Source organism: Asparagus officinalis, chromosome 4 (assembly GCF_001876935.1).
Source record: "Asparagus officinalis chromosome 4, Aspof.V1, whole genome shotgun sequence".
NCBI lineage: Eukaryota > Viridiplantae > Streptophyta > Magnoliopsida > Asparagales > Asparagaceae > Asparagus > Asparagus officinalis.
In genome coordinates, this window is record NC_033797.1 from 96374297 (window position 1) to 96384895 (window position 10599).

Below are 10599 nucleotides of genomic sequence, written 5' to 3' on the forward strand. Positions count from 1 at the left end.
GGGTAGCCTTTGATTGATTCCAAAATTTGGCTGAAGGATCAATCAAATTTTAGGCTGACTTGAAATCTCAGTCCCTCTCTCAATTCTATGAGGTGCAATTGGATATAACTATGGCCAAGCTTCTCTTCAAGAAGCAAATAGGTGACAACTTAATTAGAGATTACATCGAACGGTTTTACAATTTATGTTTGTTATGCCATGACATGCCACTCCCTATTTTATGCCAAACATGTTAGAACAATTTCTTGAGCCGTATAGAAGCTTACATAGGTGCTATCAAAGCTAATTCCTAGAAGGATCTAATGGAGCTCGTGAAAATCACTGAAAAGTTTGTTGAGTGCTTTAACAAGTTTGATCCTCACTCTAATCACAAAAGGGACAAGAAAGGATGTTTATCCTAATTAAATGCCAAGGTTATATTCATTGTCGAGGTTAAAAACCTTGACAATCAGTAGAAAGAGCCCTTAGAGGGTACTCAACGGAGCTACTTATTCAAAGATGAGCATATTGTTACTATCTTTCATGTAGTCAACAATGAAAATTGGCTAAAGCTTGTCAAAGCCTAACGCCCAGAAGAGGTTAGAAAAACTGATGATCCTAACTATTTCCTTTGCCACAGAATATTTAAGCACCTGGTGAAGAACTGTTAGATCTTCAATGATAAAATATAGACATTTGCCGACTCAAGGATCCTCAAGCTCTTACTTTACCAAAAGAAGGTTGCTGCTAACATGGTGACCCTTCACTGTTGGTCTATGCCGATGACTCAGGTCGAAAAGGGGGTCGTTCCAGTTCTTGTTGCAAGGATGGAGCTGATTAATCACTATCAGCAAGATTGTCAGAGCCAAGGCTTTGTCCCGCTATTACCATGTTGACCCTTCACTTTGGGTCCATGTCGATGACTTTGGTCCAAAAGGGGTTCACTCCAACTCTCGCTGCAAGGATGGAATTGATTAATCACTAATAGCGAGATAATTATAGATGATTAAAATATATTTTATCCAAGCTAATATCCAACTCGGATCCAAGAAGTGAATACCCATAGGCTAAAACACTTCAAGTGGGCCCAAACTCAAGCCTACAACAAGCTACAGCGAAGTTCACCTAACAAAGTATGTGAACCCCACCATGTAGCTCAGTTTTGAGTCAACCTAACCAAGTTGAGAACATGTCAACTCTCAAATCACAATCAAGGTTGAGTCAAAAGGCATCAATAGTTAGCCAAATCATGAGTTGAATTTTGTGCTAAATTCAAACTTATAGATGAATTTCACCAACCAATGAACTTAACTCATAAGCAACCAATGTGGGTCACAACGTCCACTACTTCAAAAAAATCTAACCCACATTCAAGTGAGCCTCGCTATATCTTTAGCGAGCCTCACCTAAACGTCTTCAATGAGCTTCACCTAAACATCTTCAGCGAGCTTCGCCGAGTCAGTAAACCCCACTAGCCATTTAAATTGCCGTTTCAGGGTTATTTTTAAGGGGATAATCGATCTCCACTATCTCCTATTTTCATGACTACTTAACCCATAATTAAAGGTCATTAACTCTCTCTTTTAGCATATAAAAGGAGGGGAAGATTGCTCATTTTTTATGTATCTGATCATATAGAGATCAACACGTACACAAGGAAAGTCAAGAGATTACTAGCCTCCCACTTTCGTTTCTCTTGAGCTTTGATGCTAAGAAAAGACTGAGATATCTTCCAAGCAATCAAGCCCTCATCAATAATAAAAGGCCCATTGTCTTAGAAGGTTCATCAATGGAGTACAAGATCGATACTCCATCGACACACAAAATAGAACTCTAGGAAAATATAAATTGTTTCTTAGTTTTATTGTTAATCTTCTAATTATAATCTATGTCAATTACAATATAAAAACCTAAAATAAGATGGTCACTCTGCTGGGGACTTCTTTCTTATCCGATATAAAAATCATGTCACACACCAACACTATGACACTTGGGTCTTTTACTGAATCGTTGGTCATTGAATTTGACCAAATGAAGTACGAGGTATTCATTTCCTTGAACCAATCTTTATTAACGGTAACTATATGAAGTTGTCTTAAAATTTACCGCAGTGTGAATCTCGGGTCTAAACTGACCCCGCACGTGTAAGGGTGACCTTCACCAAATCTAGTTTGAGCTTAGTTGGAAGCTAAACAAACTTCGCCTAGAGCAAAGAAAACTCGACCCTCGTCTTGAGAGAAAGTCAGGACACTACAACGTCTTTTGATTTTGGACATCAATCCACAACTCCCTTGAGAGTTTGATTTAAAGCATCTCGTGATGCTCGCTTTGCTTCCCCGATAGAAGCTAAGAATGGGGGTAATCCCTCATCCAAATTCCAACAAGGGAATGACATATTGATGATGATTTGTCTAAATTCACTAGACAAAAGCCTAGCTAGCGTCGCCGTAAGTGATGTTCACACGCCAAGGCTAAAAGCAATGAAGAAGGTTCTTAAAAGTGCCATCAACTTGGTGATCTAAGAGAATTCCTATCTCTGAAGAGAGCTCACCAATGTTAGCATTGTGTGACTCTCAGAGAAGTAGTTATAGCAGTTCAGAAGAATTGTCAATGCAAATCTATTCCTTAAAAGGAATTAATTTTTAATCATATAAGTCACAATCCTGAATCTTTAGAGGTTCAAACTAAAAGACGATGATGTAGCCAAAAGGGAAAACTTTAAGAGTTCATAGTCAATATGACTAGTGTTGTTTCTGGTGATGAGCACGAATGCCAGAAACTAATGGCGTCTATTTTCACACTAGATCAAGGCGAAGAGCAGCAATTCCTTTTGACTACTCCCTCCTCCAAACACGAGCATCGCGAGCTCCATCTCAAGTTAACCAATAACACTTCCAGTGATGCCAATTCAGTTATAGCACCAAATATTACTCCAAGCTCAAGTCAGGAACAATAATGGGTTGCAGATATGGTAGACTGAGACAATCTTCTTGCTCAAATGACAACTCAAAAGAAAGCTTCGTATGAGCAATTTGATCGTTTGGAAAAGATGTTTTAGCAACTCCTATCAGCATCTCAACCTCCACCGAGCTCTTCAAAGGGGAAAAGACTAGTCGTCAAATTCTCCCAGAAGAAGATTAAGCACATCAAGATGATACAGATTCTAACCATTTAAGATCAGAGACATATGTGCCTCTGAAGCCAAGCAAGAAAGCAAAGGCCTTAGATGACATCCAAAAATAGCTTAATATTTTTCCTCACTGAACTGAGCTCAAAAAGGTTAGAATTAACCGATCTTACCCCGTCGAGTGAGACATTGTTCCCTATCTGATAAAATTTAAGCCACAAACATTGCATATGTTTGATTGAAAAGGTTCTCTAAATTAACAAATCTACTATTTTCACCAACAAACTGGGAATGTAGTGGGTAACAATGTCATTAAGGTGCAATTTTTCATTAGCACCCTCCACGAGGTAGCCTTCAATTGGTTCAAAAACTTGCCTGAGGGTTTAACCAAATCCTATGTAGATCTAGAATCAAAGTTCCTCTCACAATTCCATGGAGAGTAGTTTGATGTTACCATGACCAAACTCCTCTCTGAAAAGCAAAGCGGAAATGAGACGGTCAGAGAATTTATTGATAGATACCACAATCTAACATTGCGATATCAAGATATGCCTTTCTTATGCTACTTTAAACTTATTAGTATAATTTTGTAGGATGGATAGAAGCTCACATGGGCACTGTTATAGCCCACACATGGAAGGATTTGATGGAACAAGTTGAGGTAGTAAAAAAGTCATCAAAACATTTTAACAAATTTAAGTCATGCACCAACTTCAAGGACAACAAAGGCAAATAAGGACAGACCTCCCAATTGAAAGTCAAAAAAACTTTCACGGTCGAGGTCCAAAACCCTAACAATTGGAAAAGGGAACCAATAAAGAATGTCCAACATAACTATTCATTCAAAGATGAACCTATAGTGGCTATTTTTCCATGTTCCCAACAGGAGTAATTGGTTAAAGTTTCTAAATCCCGATGCCCTGAAGAAGTTGAAAAGACAGATGATCCCAATTACTGCCTTTATCACAAAATGTGGGAACATTTGGAAAATAAAAGTAACAAAGCCAAGACTTAATGCAAGAAATTCAAGCCAAAGATACCATTGTGCCCATTCTTCTACAAGGATGGAAGTGGTCAACTATGGAAAACAAAAGTAACAAAGCCAAGACTTAGTCCCTCTCACTACAGCTACAAGAGAAATAATGTGGGTATATCTTGATCTTCTCCAAGACGAGCATTGAACCCTTCTAAAGTCCAAGACAAAGTGCAAGATGAAGTCCTGCAATGTCATCTCCGCAATCATCGGAGAGAAATCTCTACAAATTTCTTCACCCACTAATTTAGATGAAGAGAAAGTTATCATGATGTGGGCAAGGTCTGACCGAGGTTATTTAAAGAACTATGATCGGCCAGGACCCTCCAGGCAACCCGAACCAGTCAAGCAAAAGGAGACTCGGTAAAAACAAGGTATTACAGTACCCTCAAATGATCCTAAAATCCCATTCTTGTATGATATCATGACCCAATTAGCCAACATCTTAGCTCGTATAACATTATTTGAACTCTCACATTTATCTAAGGAAACAAGAGAAGCTGTAAAAGAAGTTTTAAATGAAGAACATAAATAGTGCTATCAATTCCAATGGCATACGTCTTGTATCATTTTCACTCGAGAAGACATGCTCATCAAAGACCACCATCATAATCAATCCATTTACTATACTGGGTATGTTAGGTCAGCAAAAATCGAGAGGATTCACATAAATCCAAGTTCTGCATGGAGCATAATTCCATGAAGACTCTTGAGATTTTTAGGTATTCCCATTTACAAGTTCTCAAAGACTTCTACTACCATATGCAGCTTCAGCTGCAGTAGTAGCCGACCTCTTGGGAAGATCTGACTTAAATGTTAGATCAATGAATTAAAGGCAGAAGTGACTTGTTACGTCATTAACGTTGAAACATCTTACAACCTTCTCTTCAGCACTTCAAACACATTAATGGACAGGGGTCCAACAAAGAGTTGAATTTGAAAAGTATCCTTTTAAGGGAGTAGAGAATTACTTTAATAATGCTCTCTTATACGATGAAAATCATACAATTGAGATTGTCCTTCCTAATGATGAGGATAGCGGTAATGAAGTAGACGATGAGCTAGATCCCAATGATGATCTGATTCTAGGAAATAGATCCACTTGTAATTACCCTTGAAGACCTATGTACTGACTAGTCAGTTACACACCAGGGCGATTAGGTCTTTAATAAAGAAGAGTTTGTTAATGACTACTCTCTAAACTCTGATTCTAAAAACTTAAGAGTCAAAGTTCTAATGTCTAGGCTAGCCTTAGAACCAGCATTATACATGATAATAAGCGAGTCGTACTCGGCTCATAAGCAGCTTAGTAACTCAAAGAATGCTACTTTCATGGCCTAACCTAAAAGAGGTGCCTAAATCTAATTTTCTTTAGAAAAGTTGAGCTGCGACTTCACTTATCAAGCTCGGATAAAGAAGTCGAAGGAGTACTAGAATTCTCCTGTGGGAGCTAATAATCTCAGCATATAATGGTAAAAACAAGATACAATCTTACTGTAAAATAAGGATTAAATTTTAACCAAGGATCAAAAGTTCCTCTTGTCCCCTTTATACCAGACGGAGAGGCTCTCAATTAATATAACCGGACCAAACGTGGACTTAGTTACATCTCTCTTAAGGCTGACTTGTAAATAAGACCAGAATCTGATAACTTTTTAGTAGTTCTCCAGATATGTCGAACTGGAATTTTGATACTAGCCTTGGAGCCATGCTTGACGGATTCATGGTTAACATGGTCTCGTATAATCTAACCATAGATCTCGATGAGTCTGAAGTATCCAAAGATTCTGAAGATAATTCGTGGGCAAAACATCTTGAAAAATACTAGGAGTTATGGTTTGAAGTCAGCGAACCACTCATTGAGGATTTTGTGATTCATATCAACATGGAACGAAGTCAATCCTAAACCCATCTTCATCAGTAAAAGTTTATCATCCGCTGAGAAAGAAGAACGCATATCTCTCCTTCAAGAATAAATTGACATCATTGCCTGGAGCTATGAAAACATGCCTAGTTTAGATACCAACATAGCCATACATCACCTTGATATTGACCATAATGTTAAACTAGTCAAGCAACAATGACGACGCTTACATTCTGAATTGATGGAGCAAATTAAGTAAGAAATCCATAAACTTGTTGAATGCAGATTCATTTATGAAGAACAACATCCCGATTAGCTGGCCAACATTGTGGTGGTGATGAAAAAGAATGGCAAGATCCAGATCTGTATTGATTTCAGGGATCTTAATGTTACTTGTCCAAAGGATGTATTCCCTCTCTTTAATATAGATGTCATGGTTGACAATACGTATGAGTTTGAGAGGATGTCATTCATGGATAGGTTGTCATTCATGGATAGGTTTTCTAGATAAAATCAAATCAAGATGCATCTAGATAACCAGAAGCATACAGCTTTCAGGACACCCTTAAGGGTATTCTATTATAAGTAATGCCTTTTGGCCAGAAAAATATTGGAGTAACTTATCAGCGTGCTAAGAACATGATTTCCTGTCAGTATTTGCATAAGACAATGGAGTGCTCTGTCGATGACCTTGTAATTAAGAGTCATCATAAATAAGACCATGTCAATGACTTGAGAATAGTGTTCAAATTCATGAGAAAACGTCAACTCAAGATTAATCCAACCAATTCTTTTCTTGGGGTATCATCAGGTAAATTACTAGGATCTATTGTAATATCCAAAGGAATACATGTCAATCCAGAAAAAGTAAAAGCCATTAGAGATATACCACCTTTGAGGAATCTTAAAGATCTCAAACATTTATTCAAATACTAATGAAGAAATACTTCTCGTTCATTTAGGGCGACACTTTTCAGAAAGCTTTTAATGAAATCAAGGGTTATCTTACGAAGCTATCTGTTCTAGCTACACTAGTATTAGGTAAACCGTTCTTTATCTATTAGGGCAATAGATCACTCTCTCGGGGGACTTCTTGCTCAGAAAAATAACAATGGGCATGAGCAAGCCATTTACTACCTCATCTAAACTATAATTGGTGCCAAGCATTGCTAAAATCCAGTTGAAAAGAAATGTCTAGCACTAGTCTTCACAATTAAGAAGATGCGACAATACTTCATTGGTCAATCCATCCACATCATTTCAAGGGTCAATCCATTACGAATACTCATGATGAAACTCGGATCACTGAATTTAAGGTTAGCTGAATGGGTGATACTTTTTTCATAATATGACATGATATTTGTGCCTCATAAAGTAGTTAAAGGCCAAGCAAAATCTAACTTTTTAGCAGACCACTCCATCCCTAAATCTTCTAAACTATGTGAAGATATCCCGGGTGAAGTATTTGAGTCAAATGTTATCTCGAACCACCAGATATGGAAACTTTACCTTGATGGTGCGTTAAGACGAAACTACAGAGGAGGAATTTCTCCAAGAGTGGGGGTAGTGCTGATCGATCGCCATAGACATATCCTTCATGGAGCCTACTAATTGACCAAGCCATGCTCCAATAATATGGCCACGTATATTGCACTTGTAATTGGCTTGTACTTTCTCAAGACATGGGTATCAAGTATATTGAAGCATATAAAAATTCTAAGTTGATCGCTAACTAGATCAAAGGAGAATATGAGGTCTGCCACAACGACTTTATACCCTACCATGAAGCAGCAATGAAATTAGCTTGCTCATTCGAAGGTTTCTATATCAGTTATGTAGCCCGCCTCGAATACACTCATGTGGATGCTTTGGCATCGCTGACGACCACCCTTGCCTTCACTCCTAAGTCTACTAGTTGAGTCATAGTGGCTAGCCATCAATTATGCTCCTTAGGGCAAATTCTGGAAGCTAACAAAGTGCATATCATGCCAACTCACTTAGAGATTAATGATTCTCGATCATTGATTATGTCTTGCATGAAATATTACCTGATAATCTGAAGCAAGCAATATCTATTAAAAGAAGGGCTTCACACTTTTTCTATGACTCTGTTATGCAGACTTTGTATTGTCAATCATTCGACGATGTGATGCCTCGATGCTTATCACCAAGTGAAACTCGAGAAGCACAAAAGAAGCCCATGACGTTACATGTGGAGCTCGTCAACTAGGTCCTAAACTTTAGGACTAACTTCATCATCTAGGCTATTACTGGCTGAAAATGACAGTAGATGCAGTGGCTTATGCTAAATGATTTCACTCCTGTCAAGTCATGCCACTTTTCTACACCAACCTTCGGAAGAATTACATCCAATTGTGACCTCGTGGCCATTCAAAATATGGGGTATGGACACATTAGGCTAATCAGTCCATCATCCACTAAAGGCCATTGATTCATTCTGGCCATTATTGGTTATTTCTTCAAATAGGCCGAAGCTGTTCCACTCAGAGAAGTCAAGACATCTCATGTGATTAAATTAAAAAATATTACGTGATTTACTGATTTAGTGTCCCTAGAAGGATCGTTCATGATAAAAGTCCACAATTCATCAGTCGACTGTTCTTCAAATTCTACAACAAGTTCAGAATTTAAGATATGACATCTACGCCATACAACCCATCTATCAATGGTCTAGCTGAAGCTTTCAACAAAACCATCATCAAACTTCAAAAGAAATTTGCCTCCGCTAACAAAAGAGATTAGGATAAGAAACTAGGAGAGTGTTTGTGGGCTTATTGAATAACAATCCACACTCCTATTGGCACCACACCTTTTTCCCTTAGTCTACGGATGTGAAACTATAATACTATTGAAAATTCAGATGATGTTATTAAGAATCGCACTTGCTGAGAAGATGACGACTGAAGAATATCATCAAAAGAAACTACAAAAACTAAATGAGCCAGATGAGCTGAGACTTTAAGCTCAACAATGAATCGAGATCTACCAATCACGAATCTTAAGAGCCTTCAACGAGAAAGTCAAGGGGCAATCCGTCAAAGAAGGAAACTTAGTTTTAGCTATCATCAACCCATATTCATGACGCACAAGACTAAAGATAAATTCTAACCCAAATGGGAAGGCCTATTCGTGGTTGAGACAGACTACTCGAATGGAACATATCGCCTAATTGATCAAAATGGTAGTAGGCTCATGGGCCCAATCAACAGGATATTTCCTAATAAATATTACCTTTGATCTTGGCCAATATTATCTCCCCATAGAGATTTTGCTCATTTTTAAGTTTCACATCTAACCACAAATATTGATCCTCTTGATCTAAAAATCCAATCAAAATCCTCAAAGAGTTATCAAGTTAACATTACACCTCTGTCTGACTCTAAATGTCTTATCACCATCATGTTAATATTATACCTCTAAACAGTTTTCATTCTAATGATTCGATCGGTTAACATTACATCTCTGTTGGACCATTTAGTCGACCGGTAAACACTACACCTTTGTCAATCCACTCTTGCTAAAAATCGATTAGCTTACATTACACTTTCTTCGATTTTCTACTATTAAGTTAACACTATACTTCTAAACAGTAGTCATCCTTTGGACTCCTTCAAAACTGACTGGTTATCATTACACCTATGTTGGTCATTTCATCTAACACATTAACATTACATATTGGTCAAACACTCTCATATTGTCATGTTAACATTATACATATGAACTGCGCCAACTCGATCAAAATTGATACATTAACACTATACCTCTATCAGTTTGATTCTATCATTCTTCTCCCCACTAAAGATGTTACTACAATATGTTAACATTACACCTCTATCGCATACATATCAAAGGTGATAAAAGTTCTTTTATTTATTGAAAGAGACAATCAGTTACAAAGATTTTCAAAGAGAATACAGATAAAAAGTGTGTATTCGTGCAATACATTCAGCTATTCTAGAATCCCTAGCTTCATGAGAATTCTTTTGGGCCCTTTGCCTTAGAGCCCCGGGATCAATGGGAGCAGCTTAGGTTCTAGCAGTCGCCAACCTCGCCATCTTGGCCTTAAGTTCCACAACTCTGAGATCCCACTCCTTAGCCAACTCGGTTGACTTAAGTTCAAGCTCCTCGTTCTACTGTTGAGCCACTTCCAATTGTGCTTGAGCTACAACAATGACCTCCTTGGCCTCATTGATGGTGGCTTCTTTCAGCATCATGAAGCTCTGCTTGATCGCCATCAAGCGATATATGGCTATCATTCAACCCTTGAAGCCTCATCTTAATCTACTCTATTTGTTTGTGAGTGTAGGCATATAAAATTGCTTATAGGTCCCCTAGCATAGCTCGGCACAAACCGACGAGCCAACGAGGCGACGAGATCGATGAATCGCACGAAAGCGACGGAATGAATCCACCCGCGTGCAGAATCAAGCTAATGAGTTGAGGAATCAACGAGTCATCCAACCGAGAGCGGACTCGGACAAATCACGATCGAATCAAGATCAGTTTTGGACTCGAACTCAGAAGCGGATTTACTGCCAAAACAGGAATCCAAATTACTGCCAAATCAGGAATCCA